Here is a 13,180-nt window from a genome sequence, read left to right as displayed (position 1 = left end):
ATTCTGTGTAGTTTATATTTGGAGACATTCCTTTTTCCACTATTACCCTCTTAGCGCTCCGAATCTCCACTTGCATTTTCTACAGAAAGAGTGTTTCAGAACGGCTCAATCAAAACTAAGGTTCAACTCTTTTAGTTGAACAAACAGAACAGAAAGAAGTTTCACACAATTCTTCTGTGTAGTTTTTATTTGTAGACATTCTTTTTCCCAATATAGGCCTCTTAGCGCTCAGAATGTCCAATTGCAGTTTCTACAGAAAGAGTGTTTCAGAACGGCTCAATCAAAAGTAAGGTTCAACTCTGTTAGTTGAATGCACAGAACAGAAAGATGTTTCATACAATGCTTCTGTGTAGTTTATATTTGAACATATTCTTTTTTCCACTATTACCCACTTAGCGCTACGAATGTCCAGTTGCATTTTCTACAGACAGAGTGTTTCAAAATGGCTCAATCAAAAGTATGGTTTAACTCTGTTAGCTGAATGCTCAGATCAGAAAGAAGTTTCACAGAATGCTTCTGTGTAGTTTATATTTGAATATATTCCTTTTTCCACTACTACGCTCTTAGCGCTCCAAATGTCCAGTTGCATTTTCTACAGAAAGAGTGTTCAGATCTGCTCAATCAAAAGTATGGTTTAACTCTGTTAGCTGAATGCACAGATCAGAAAGAAGTTTCACCGAATGATTCTGTGTAGTTTATATTTGAAGACATTCCTTTTTCCACTATTACCCCCTTAGCGCTCCGAATCTCCACTTGCATTTTCTACAAAAAGAGTGTTTCATAACTGCTCAATCAAAAATATATTTTATCTCTGTTAACTGAATTTACAGATCAGAAATAAGTTTCACAGAATGCATCTGTGTAGTTTTTATTTGAAGATATTCTTTTTCAAAATGTAGGCCTCTAAGCGCTTAGCATGTCCAATTGCAGTTTCTACAGAAAGAGTGTTTCAGAACGGCTCAATCAAAAGTAAGGTTCAACTCTGTTAGTTGAATGCATAGAACAGAAAGAATTTTCACAGAATGCTACTGTGTAGTTTATATTTGGATATACTCCTTTTTCCACTATTACCCTCTTAGCGCTCCGAATGTCCACTTGCATTTTCTACAGAAAGAGTGTTCAGAACTGCGCAATCAAAAGTATGGTTTAACTCTGTTAGCTTAATGAACATATCAGAAATAAGTTTCACACAATGCTTCTGTGTAGTTTTTATTTGAAGATATTATTTTTCCCAATATAGGCCTCTTAGCGCTCAGAATGTCCAATTGCAGTTTCTACAGAGAGAGTGTTTCAGAAAGGCTCAATCGAAAGTAAGGTTCAACTCTGTTAGTTGAATGCACAGAACAGAAAGAAGTTTCATACAATGCTTCTGTGTAGTTTATATTTGAACACATTCTTTTTTCCACTATTACCCACTTAGCGCTACGAATGTCCAGTTGCATTTTCTACAGACAGAGTGTTTCAAAACTGCTCAATCAAAAGTATGGTTTAACTCTGTTAGCTGAATGCTCAGATCAGAAAGAAGTTTCACAGAATGCTTCTGTGTAGTATATATTTGAATATATTCCTTTTTCCACTACTACTCTCTTAGCGCTCCAAATGTCCAGTTGCATTTTCTACAGAAAGAGAGATCAGATCTGCTCAATCAAAAGTATGGTTTAACTCTGTTAGCTGAATGCACAGATCAGAAAGAAGTTTCACCGAATGATTCTGTGTAGTTTATATTTGGAGACATTCCTTTTTCCTCTATTACCCTCTTAGCGCTCCGAATCTCCACTTGCATTTTCTACAGAAAGAGTGTTTCAGAACGGCTCAATCAAAACTAAGGTTCAACTCTTTTAGTTGAACAAACAGAACAGAAAGAAGTTTCACACAATTCTTCTGTGTAGTTTTTATTTGTAGACATTCTTTTTCCCAATATAGGCCTCTTAGCGCTCAGAATGTCCAATTGCAGTTTCTACAGAAAGAGTGTTTCAGAACGGCTCAATCAAAAGTAAGGTTCAACTCTGTTAGTTGAATGCACAGAACAGAAAGAAGTTTCATACAATGCTTCTGTGTAGTTTATATTTGAACATATTCTTTTTTCCACTATTACCCACTTAGCGCTACGAATGTCCAGTTGCATTTTCTACAGACAGAGTGTTTCAAAACTGCTCAATCAAAAGTATGGTTTAACTCTGTTAGCTGAATGCTCAGATCAGAAAGAAGTTTCACAGAATGCTTCTGTGTAGTTTATATTTGAATATATTCCTTTTTCCACTATTACGCTCTTAGCGCTCCAAAAGTCCAGTTGCATTTTCTACAGAAATAGTGTTCAGATCTGCTCAATCAAAAGTATGGTTTAACTCTGTTAGCTGAATGCACAGATCAGAAAGAAGTTTCACCGAATGATTCTGTGTAGTTTATATTTGAAGACATTCCTTTTTCCACTATTACCCACTTAGCGCTCTGAATCTCCACTTGCATTTTCTACAAAGGAGTGTTTCATAACTCCTCAATCAAAAATATGTTTTATCTCTGTTAACTGAATTTACAGATCAGAAATAAGTTTCACAGAATGCATCTGTGTAGTTTTTATTTGAAGATATTCTTTTTCCCAATGTAGGCCTCTTAGCGCTTAGCATGTCCAATTGCAGTTTCTACAGAAAGATTGTTTCAGAACGGCTCAATCAAAAGTAAGGTTCAACTCTGTTAGTTGAATGCACAGAACAGAAAGAATTTTCACAGAATGCTACTGTGTAGTTTATATTTGAATATATTCCTTTTTCCACTATTACCCTCTTAGCGCTCCGAATGTCCACTTGCATTTTCTACAGAAAGAGTGTTCAGAACTGCGCAATCAAAAGTAAGGTTTAACTCTGTTAGCTTAATGAACATATCAGAAATAAGTTTCACACAATGCTTCTGTGTAGTTTTTATTTGAAGATATTATTTTTCCCAATATAGGCCTCTTAGCGCTCAGAATGTCCAATTGCAGTTTCTACAGAAAGAGTGTTTCAGAAAGGCTCAATCAAAAGTAAGGTTCAACTCTGTTAGTTGAATGCACAGAACAGAAAGAAGTTTCATACAATGCTTCTGTGTAGTTTATATTTGAACATATTCTTTTTTCCACCATTACCCACTTAGCGCTACGAATGTCCAGTTGCATTTCCTACAGACAGAGTGTTTCAAAACTGCTCAATCAAAAGTATGGTTTAACTCTGTTAGCTGAATGCTCAGATCAGAAAGAAGTTTCACAGAATGCTTCTGTGTAGTTTATATTTGAATATATTCCTTTTTCCACTACTACGCTCTTAGCGCTCCAAATGTCCAGTTGCATTTTCTACAGAAAGAGTGTTCAGATCTGCTCAATCAAAAGTATGGTTTAACTCTGTTAGCTGAATGCACAGATCAGAAAGAAGTTTCACCGAATGATTCTGTGTAGTTTATATTTGAAGACATTCCTTTTTCCACTATTACCCTCTTAGCGCTCCGAATCTCCACTTGCATTTTCTACAAAAAGAGTGTTTCATAACTGCTCAATCAAAAATATGTTTTATCTCTGTTAACTGAATTTACAGATCAGAAATAAGTTTCACAGAATGCATCTGTGTAGTTTTTATTTGAGGATATTCTTTTTCCCAATGTAGGCCTCTTAGCGCTTAGCATGTCCAATTGCAGTTTCTACAGAAAGAGTGTTTCAGAACGGCTCAATCAAAAGTAAGGTTCAACTCTGTTAGTTGAATGCACAGAACAAAAAGAATTTTCACTGAATGCTACTGTGTAGTTTATATTTGAATATATTCCTTTTTCCACTATTACCCTCTTAGCGCTACGAATGTCCAGTTGCATTTTCTACAGAAAGAGAGTTCAGATCTGCTCAATCAAAAGTATGGTTTAACTCTGTTAGCTGAATGCACAGATCAGAAAGAAGTTTCACAGAATGATTCTGTGTAGTTTATATTTGAAGACATTCCTTTTTCCACTATTACCCTCTTAGCGCTCCGAATCTCCACTTGCATTTTCTAGAGAAAGAGTGTTTCAGAACGGCTCAATCAAAACTAAGGTTCAACTCTTTTAGTTGAACAAACAGAACAGAAAGAAGTTTCACACAATTCTTCTGTGTAGTTTTTATTTGTAGACATTCTTTTTCCCAATATAGGCCTCTTAGTGCTCAGAATGTCCAATTGCAGTTTCTACAGAAAGAGTGTTTCAGAACGGCTCAATCAAAAGTAAGGTTCAACTCTGTTAGTTGAATGCACAGAACAGAAAGAAGTTTCATACAATGCTTCTGTGTAGTTTATATTTGAACATATTCTTTTTTCCACTATTACCCACTTAGCGCTACGAATGTCCAGTTGCATTTTCTACAGACAGAGTGTTTCAAAACTGCTCAATCAAAAGTATGGTTTAAATCTGTTAGCTGAATGCTCAGATCAGAAAGAAGTTTCACAGATTGCTTCTGTGTAGTTTATATTTGAATATATTCCTTTTTCCACTACTACGCTCTTAGCGCTCCAAATGTCCAGTTGCATTTTCTACAGAAAGAGTGTTCAGACCTGCTCAATCAAAAGTATGGTTTAACTCTGTTAGCTGAATGCACAGATTAGAAAGAAGTTTCACCGAATGATTCTGTGTACTTTATATTTGAAGACATTCCTTTTTCCACTATTACCCTCTTAGCGCTCCGAATCTCCACTTGCATTTTCTACAAAAAGAGTGTTTCATAACTGCTCAATCAAAAATATGTTTTATCTCTGTTAACTGAATTTACAGATCAGAAATAAGTTTCACAGAATGCATCTGTGTAGTTTTTATTTGAAGATATTCTTTTTCCCAATGTAGGCCTCTTAGCGCTTAGCATGTCCAATTGCAGTTTCTACAGAAAGAGTGTTTCAGAACGGCTCAATCAAAAGTAAGGTTCAACTCTGTTAGTTGAATGCACAGAACAGAAAGGATTTTCACAGAATGTTACTGTGTAGTTTATATTTGAATATATTCCTTTTTCCACTATTACCCTCTTAGCCCTCCGAATGTCCACTTGCATTTTCTACAGAAAGAGTGTTCAGAACTGCGCAATCAAAAGTATGGTTTAACTCTGTTAGCTTAATGAACATATCAGAAATAAGTTTCACACAATGCTTCTGTGTAGTTTTTATTTGAAGATATTATTTTTCCCAATATAGGCCTCTTAGCGCTCAGAATGTCCAACTGCAGTTTCTACAGAAAGAGTGTTTCAGAAAGGCTCAATCAAAAGTAAGGTTCAACTCTGTTAGTTGAATGCACAGAACAGAAAGAAGTTTCATACAATGCTTCTGTGTAGTTTATATTTGAACATATTCTTTTTTCCACTATTACCCACTTAGCGCTACGAATGTCCAGTTGCATTTTCTACAGACAGAGTGTTTCAAAACTGCTCAATCAAAAGTATGGTTTAACTCTGTTAGCTGAATGCTCAGATCAGAAAGAAGTTTCACAGAATGCTTCTGTGTAGTATATATTTGAATATATTCCTTTTTCCACTACTACTCTCTTAGCGCTCCAAATGTCCAGTTGAATTTTCTACAGAAAGAGAGATCAGATCTGCTCAATCAAAAGTATGGTTTAACTCTGTTAGCTGAATGCACAGATCAGAAAGAAGTTTCACCGAATGATTCTGTGTAGTTTATATTTGGAGACATTCCTTTTTCCACTATTACCCTCTTAGCGCTCCGAATCTCCACTTGCATTTTCTACAGAAAGAGTGTTTCATAACTGCTCAATCAAAAATATGTTTTATCTCTGTTAACTGAATTTACAGATCAGAAATAAGTTTCACAGAATGCATCTGTGTAGTTTTTATTTGAAGATATTCTTTTTCCCAATGTAGGCCTCTTAGCGCTTAGCATGTCCAATTGCAGTTTCTACAGAAAGAGTGTTTCAGAACGGCTCAATCAAAAGTAAGGTTCAACTCTGTTAGCTGAATGCACAGAACAGAAAGAATTTTCACAGAATGCTACTGTGTAGTTTATATTTGAATATATTCCTTTTTCCACTATTACACTCTTAGCGCTCCGAATCTCCATTGCATTTTCTACAGAAAGAGTGTTTCAGAACGGCTCAATCAAAAGTATGTTTTAACTCGGTTAGCTTAATGAACATATCAGAAATAAGTTTCACACAATGATTCTGTGTAGTTTTTATTTGAAGATATTATTTTTCCCAATAGAGGCCTCGTAGCGCTCAGAATGTCCAATTGCAGTTTCTACAGAAAGAGTGTTTCAGAAAGGCTCAATCAAAAGTAAGGTTCAACTCTGTTAGTTGAATGCACAGAACAGAAAGAAGTTTCATACAATGCTTCTGTGTAGTTTATATTTGAACATATTCTTTTTTCCACTATTACCCACTTAGCGCTACGAATGTCCAGTTGCATTTTCTACAGACAGAGTGTTTCAAAACTGCTCAATCAAAAGTATGGTTTAACTCTGTTAGCTGAATGCTCAGATCAGAAAGAAGTTTCACAGAATGCTTCTGTGTAGTTTATATTTGAATATATTCCTTTTTCCACTACTACGCTCTTAGCGCTCCAAATGTCCAGTTGCATTTTCTACAGAAAGAGTGTTCAGATCTGCTCAATCAAAAGTATGGTTTAACTCTGTTAGCTGAATGCACAGATCAGAAAGAAGTTTCACAGAATGATTCTGTGTAGTTTATATTTGAAGACATTCCTTTTTCCACTATTACCCTCTTAGCGCTCCGAATCTCCACTTGCATTTTCTACAAAAAGAGTGTTTCATAACTGCTCAATCAAAAATATGTTTTATCTCTGTTAACTGAATTTACAGATCAGAAATAAGTTTCACAGAATGCATCTGTGTAGTTTTTATTTGAAGATATTCTTTTTCAAAATGTAGGCCTCTAAGCGCTTAGCATGTCCAATTGCAGTTTCTACAGAAAGAGTGTTTCAGAACGGCTCAATCAAAAGTAAGGTTCAACTCTGTTAGTTGAATGCACAGAAGAGAAAGAATTTTCACAGAATGCTACTGTGTAGTTTATATTTGAATATATTCCTTTTTCCACAATTACCCTCTTAGCGCTCCGAATGTCCACTTGCATTTTCTACAGAAAGAGTGTTCAGAACTGCGCAATCAAAAGTATGGTTTAACTCTGTTAGCTTAATGAACATATCAGAAATAAGTTTCACACAATGCTTCTGTGTAGTTTTTATTTGAAGATATTATTTTTCCCAATATAGGCCTCTTAGCGCTCAGAATGTCCAATTGCAGTTTCTACAGAAAGAGTGTTTCAGAAAGGCTCAATCAAAAGTAAGGTTCAACTCTGTTAGTTGAATGGACAGAACAGAAAGAAGTTTCATACAATGCTTCTGTGTAGTTTATATTTGAACATATTCTTTTTTCCACTATTACCCACTTAGCGCTACGAATGTCCAGTTGCATTTTCTACAGACAGAGTGTTTCAAAACTGCTCAATCAAAAGTATGGTTTAACTCTGTTAGCTGAATGCTCAGATCAGAAAGAAGTTTCACAGAATGCTTCTGTGTAGTTTATATTTGAATATATTCCTTTTTCCACTACTACTCTCTTAGCGCTCCAAATGTCCAGTTGCATTTTCTACAGAAATAGAGTTCAGATCTGCTCAATCAAAAGTATGGTTTAACTCTGTTAGCTGAATGCACAGATCAGAAAGAAGTTTCACCGAATGATTCTGTGAAGTTTATATTTGGAGACATTCCTTTTTCCACTATTACCCTCTTAGCGCTCCGAATCTCCACTTGCATTTTCTACAGAAAGAGTGTTTCAGAACGGCTCAATCAAAACTAAGGTTCAACTCTTTTAGTTGAACAAACAGAACAGAAAGAAGTTTCACACAATTCTTCTGTGTAGTTTTTATTTGTAGACATTCTTTTTCCCAATATATGCCTCTTAGCGCTCAGAATGTCCAATTGCAGTTTCTACAGAAAGAGTGTTTCAGAACGGCTCAATCAAAAGTAAGGTTCAACTCTGTTAGTTGAATGCACAGAACAGAAAGAAGTTTCATACAATGCTTCTGTGTAGTTTATATTTGAACATATTCTTTTTTCCACTATTACCCACTTAGCGCTACGAATGTCCAGTTGCATTTTCTACAGACAGAGTGTTTCAAAACTGCTCAATCAAAAGTATGGTTTAACTCTGTTAGCTGAATGCTCAGATCAGAAAGAAGTTTCACAGAATGCTTCTGTGTAGTTTATATTTGAATATATTCCTTTTTCCACTACTACGCTCTTAGCGCTCCAAATGTCCAGTTGCATTTTCTACAGAAAGAGTGTTCAGATCTGCTCAATCAAAAGTATGGTTTAACTCTGTTAGCTGAATGCACAGATCAGAAAGAAGTTTCACCGAATGATTCTGTGTAGTTTATATTTGAAGACATTCCTTTTTCCACTATTACCCTCTTAGCGCTCCGAATCTCCACTTGCATTTTCTACAAAAAGAGTGTTTCATAACTGCTCAATCAAAAATATGTTTTATCTCTGTTAACTGAATTTACAGATCAGAAATAAGTTTCACAGAATGCATCTGTGTAGTTTTTATTTGAAGATATTCTTTTTCCCAATGTAGGCCTCTTAGCGCTTAGCATGTCCAATTGCAGTTTCTACAGAAAGAGTGTTTCAGAACGGCTCAATCAAAAGTAAGGTTCAACTCTGTTAGTTGAATGCACAGAACAGAAAGAATTTTCACAGAATGCTACTGTGTAGTTTATATTTGAATATATTCCTTTTTCCACTATACCCTCTTAGCGCTCCGAATGTCCACTTGCATTTTCTACAGAAAGAGTGTTCAGAACTGCGCAATCAAAAGTATGGTTTAACTCTGTTAGCTTAATGAACATATCAGAAATAAGTTTCACACAATGCTTCTGTGTAGTTTTTATTTGAAGATATTATTTTTCCCAATAGAGGCCTCTTAGCGCTCAGAATGTCCAATTGCAGTTTCTACAGAAAGAGTGTTTCAGAAAGGCTCAATCAATAGTAAGGTTCAACTCTGTTAGTTGAATGCAGAGAACAGAAAGAAGTTTCATACAATGCTTCTGTGTAGTTTATATTTGAACATATTCTTTTTTCCACTATTACCCACTTAGCGCTACGAATGTCCAGTTGCATTTTCTACAGACAGAGTGTTTCAAAACTGCTCAATCAAAAGTATGGTTTAACTCTGTTAGCTGAATGCTCAGATCAGAAAGAAGTTTCACAGAATGCTTCTGTGTAGTTTATATTTGAATATATTCCTTTTTCCACTACTACGCTCTTAGCGCTCAAAATGTCCAGTTGCATTTTCTACAGAAAGAGTGTTCAGATCTGCTCAATCAAAAGTATGGTTTAACTCTGTTAGCTGAATGCACAGATCAGAAAGAAGTTTCACCGAACGATTCTGTGTAGTTTATATTTGAAGACATTCCTTTTTCCACTATTACCCTCTTAGCGCTCCGAATCTCCACTGGCATTTTCTACAAAAAGAGTGTTTCATAACTGCTCAATCAAAAATATGTTTTATCTCTGTTAACTGAATTTACAGATCAGAAATAAGTTTCACAGAATGCATCTGTGTAGTTTTTATTTGAAGATATTCTTTTTCCCAATGTAGGCCTCTTAGCGCTTAGCATGTCCAATTGCAGTTTCTACAGAAAGAGTGTTTCAGAACGGCTCAATCAAAAGTAAGGTTCAACTCTGTTAGCTGAATGCACAGAACAGAAAGTGTTTTCACAGAATGCTACTGTGTAGTTTATATTTGAATATATTCCTTTTTCCACTATTACCCTCTTAGCGCTCAGAATCTCCATTGCATTTTCTACAGAAAGAGTGTTTCCGAACGGCTCAATCAAAAGTATGGTTTAACTCGGTTAGCTTAATGAACATATCAGAAATAAGTTTCACACAATGATTCTGTGTAGTTTTTATTTGAAGATATTATTTTTCCCAATAGAGGCCTCGTAGCGCTCAGAATGTCCAATTGCAGTTTCTACAGAAAGAGTGTTTCAGAAAGGCTCAATCAAAAGTAAGGTTCAACTCTGTTAGTTGAATGCACAGAACAGAAAGAAGTTTCATACAATGCTTCTGTGTAGTTTATATTTGAACATATTCTTTTTTCCACTATTACCCACTTAGCGCTACGAATGTCCAGTTGCATTTTCTACAGACAGAGTGTTTCAAAACTGCTCAATCAAAAGTATGGTTTAACTCTGTTAGCTGAATGCTCAGATCAGAAAGAAGATTCACAGAATGCTTCTGTGTAGTTTATATTTGAATATATTCCTTTTTCCACTACTACGCTCTTAGCGCTCCAAATGTCCAGTTGCATTTTCTATAGAAAGAGTGTTCAGATCTGCTCAATCAAAAGTATGGTTTAAATCTGTTAGCTGAATGCACAGATCAGAAAGAAGTTTCACAGAATGATTCTGTGCAGTTTATATTTGGAGACATTCCTTTTTCCACTATTACCCTCTTAGCGCTCCGAATCTCCACTTGCATTTTCTACAAAAAGAGTGTTTCATAACTGCTCAATCAAAAATATGTTTTATCTCTGTTAACTGAATTTACAGATCAGAAATAAGTTTCACAGAATGCATCTGTGTAGTTTTTATTTGAAGATATTCTTTTTCCCAATGTAGGCCTCTTAGCGCTTAGCATGTCCAATTGCAGTTTCTACAGAAAGAGTGTTTCAGAACGGCTCAATCAAAAGTAAGGTTCAACTCTGTTAGTTGAATGCACAGAACAGAAAGAATTTTCACAGAATGCTACTGTGTAGTTTATATTTGAATATATTCCCTTTTCCACTATTACCCTCTTAGCGCTCCGAATGTCCACTTGCATTTTCTACAGAAAGAGTGTTCAAAACTGCGCAATCAAAAGTATGGTTTAACTCTGTTAGCTTAATGAACATATCAGAAATAAGTTTCACACAATGCTTCTGTGTAGTTTTTATTTGAAGATATTATTTTTCCCAATATAGGCCTCTTAGCGCTCAGAATGTCCAATTGCAGTTTCTACAGAAAGAGTGTTTCAGAAAGGCTCAATCAAAAGTAAGGTTCAACTCTGTTAGTTGAATGCACAGAACAGAAAGAAGTTTCATACAATGCTTCTGTGTAGTTTATATTTGAACATATTCTTTTTTCCACTATTACCCACTTAGCGCTACGAATGTCCAGTTGCATTTTCTACAGACAGAGTGTTTCAAAACTGCTCAATCAACAGTATGGTTTAACTCTGTTAGCTGAATGCTCAGATCAGAAAGAAGTTTCACAGAATGCTTCTGTGTAGTTTATAATTGAATATATTCCTTTTTCCACTACTACGCTCTTAGCGCTCCAAATGTCCAGTTGCATTTTGAACAGAAAGAGTGTTCAGATCTGCTCAACCAAAAGTATGGTTTAACTCTGTTAGCTGAATGCACAGATCAGAAAGAAGTTTCACAGAATGATTCTGTGTAGTTTTTATTTGGAGACATTCGTTTTTCCACTATTAACCTCTTAGCGCTCCGAATCTCCACTTGCATTTTCTACAGAAAGAGTGTTTCAGAACGGCTCAATCAAAACTAAGGTTCAACTCTTTTAGTTGAACAAACAGAACAGAAAGAAGTTTCACACAATTCTTCTGTGTAGTTTTTATTTGTAGACATTCTTTTTCCCAATATAGGCCTCTTAGCGCTCAGACTGTCCAATTGCAGTTTCTACGGAAAGAGTGTTTCAGAACGGCTCAATCAAAAGTAAGGTTCAACTCTGTTAGTTGAATGCACAGAACAGAAAGAAGTTTCATACAATGATTCTGTGTAGTTTATATTTGAACATATTCTCTTTTCCACTATTACCCACTTAGCGCTACGAATGTCCAGTTGCATTTTCTACAGACAGAGTGTTTCAAAACTGCTCAATCAAAAGTATGGTTTAACTCTGTTAGCTGAATGCTCAGATCAGAAAGAAGTTTCACAGAATGCTTCTGTGTAGTTTATATTTGAATATATTCCTTTTTCCACTACTACGCTCTTAGCGCTCCAAATGTCCAGTTGCATTTTCTACAGAAAGAGTGTTCAGATCTGCTCAATCAAAAGTATGGTTTAACTCTGTTAGCTGAATGCACAGATCAGAAAGAAGTTTCACCGAATGATTCTGTGTAGTTTATATTTGAAGACATTCCTTTTTCCACTATTACCCTCTTAGCGCTCCGAATCTCCACTTGCATTTTCTACAAAAAGAGTGTTTCATAACTGCTCAATCAAAAATATGTTTTATCTCTGTTAACTGAATTTACAGATCAGAAATAAGTTTCACAGAATGCATCTGTGTAGTTTTTATTTGAAGATATTCTTTTTCCCAATGTAGGCCTCTTAGCGCTTAGCATGTCCAATTGCAGTTTCTACAGAAAGAGTGTTTCAGAACGGCTCAATCAAAAGTAAGGTTCAACTCTGTTAGTTGAATGCACAGAACAGAAAGAATTTTCACAGAATGCTACTGTGTAGTTTATATTTGAATATATTCCTTTTTCCACTATTACCCTCTTAGCGCTCCGAATGTCCACTTGCATTTTCTACAGAAAGAGTGTTCAGAACTGCGCAATCAAAAGTATGGTTTAACTCTGTTAGCTTAATGAACATATCAGAAATAAGTTTCACACAATGCTTCTGTGTAGTTTTTATTTGAAGATATTATTTTTCCCAATATAGGCCTCTTAGGGCTCAGAATGTCCAACTGCAGTTTCTACAGAAAGAGTGTTTCAGAAAGGCTCAATCAAAAGTAAGGTTCAACTCTGTTAGTTGAATGCACAGAACAGAAAGAAGTTTCATACAATGCTTCTGTGTAGTTTATATTTGAACATATTCTTTTTTCCACTATTACCCACTTAGCGCTACGAATGTCCAGTTGCATTTTCTACAGACAGCGTGTTTCAAAACTGCTCAATCAAAAGTATGGTTTAACTCTGTTAGCTGAATTCTCAGATCAGAATGAAGTTTCACAGAATGCTTCTGTGTAGTTTATATTTGAATATATTCCTTTTTCCACTACTACTCTCTTAGCGCTCCAAATGTCCAGTTGCATTTTCTACAGAAAGAGTGTTCAGATCTGCTCAATCAAAAGTATGGTTTAACTCTGTTAGCTGAATGCACAGATCAGAAAGAAGTTTCACAGAATGATTCTGTGTAGTTTATATTTGGAGACATTCCTTTTTCCA

This window comes from Symphalangus syndactylus, chromosome 4 (assembly GCF_028878055.3).
Source record: "Symphalangus syndactylus isolate Jambi chromosome 4, NHGRI_mSymSyn1-v2.1_pri, whole genome shotgun sequence".
In the NCBI taxonomy this organism is placed as follows: domain Eukaryota; kingdom Metazoa; phylum Chordata; class Mammalia; order Primates; family Hylobatidae; genus Symphalangus; species Symphalangus syndactylus.
The sequence above is the reverse complement of the archived record's forward strand: the minus strand, read 5'-3'. Positions refer to the sequence as shown.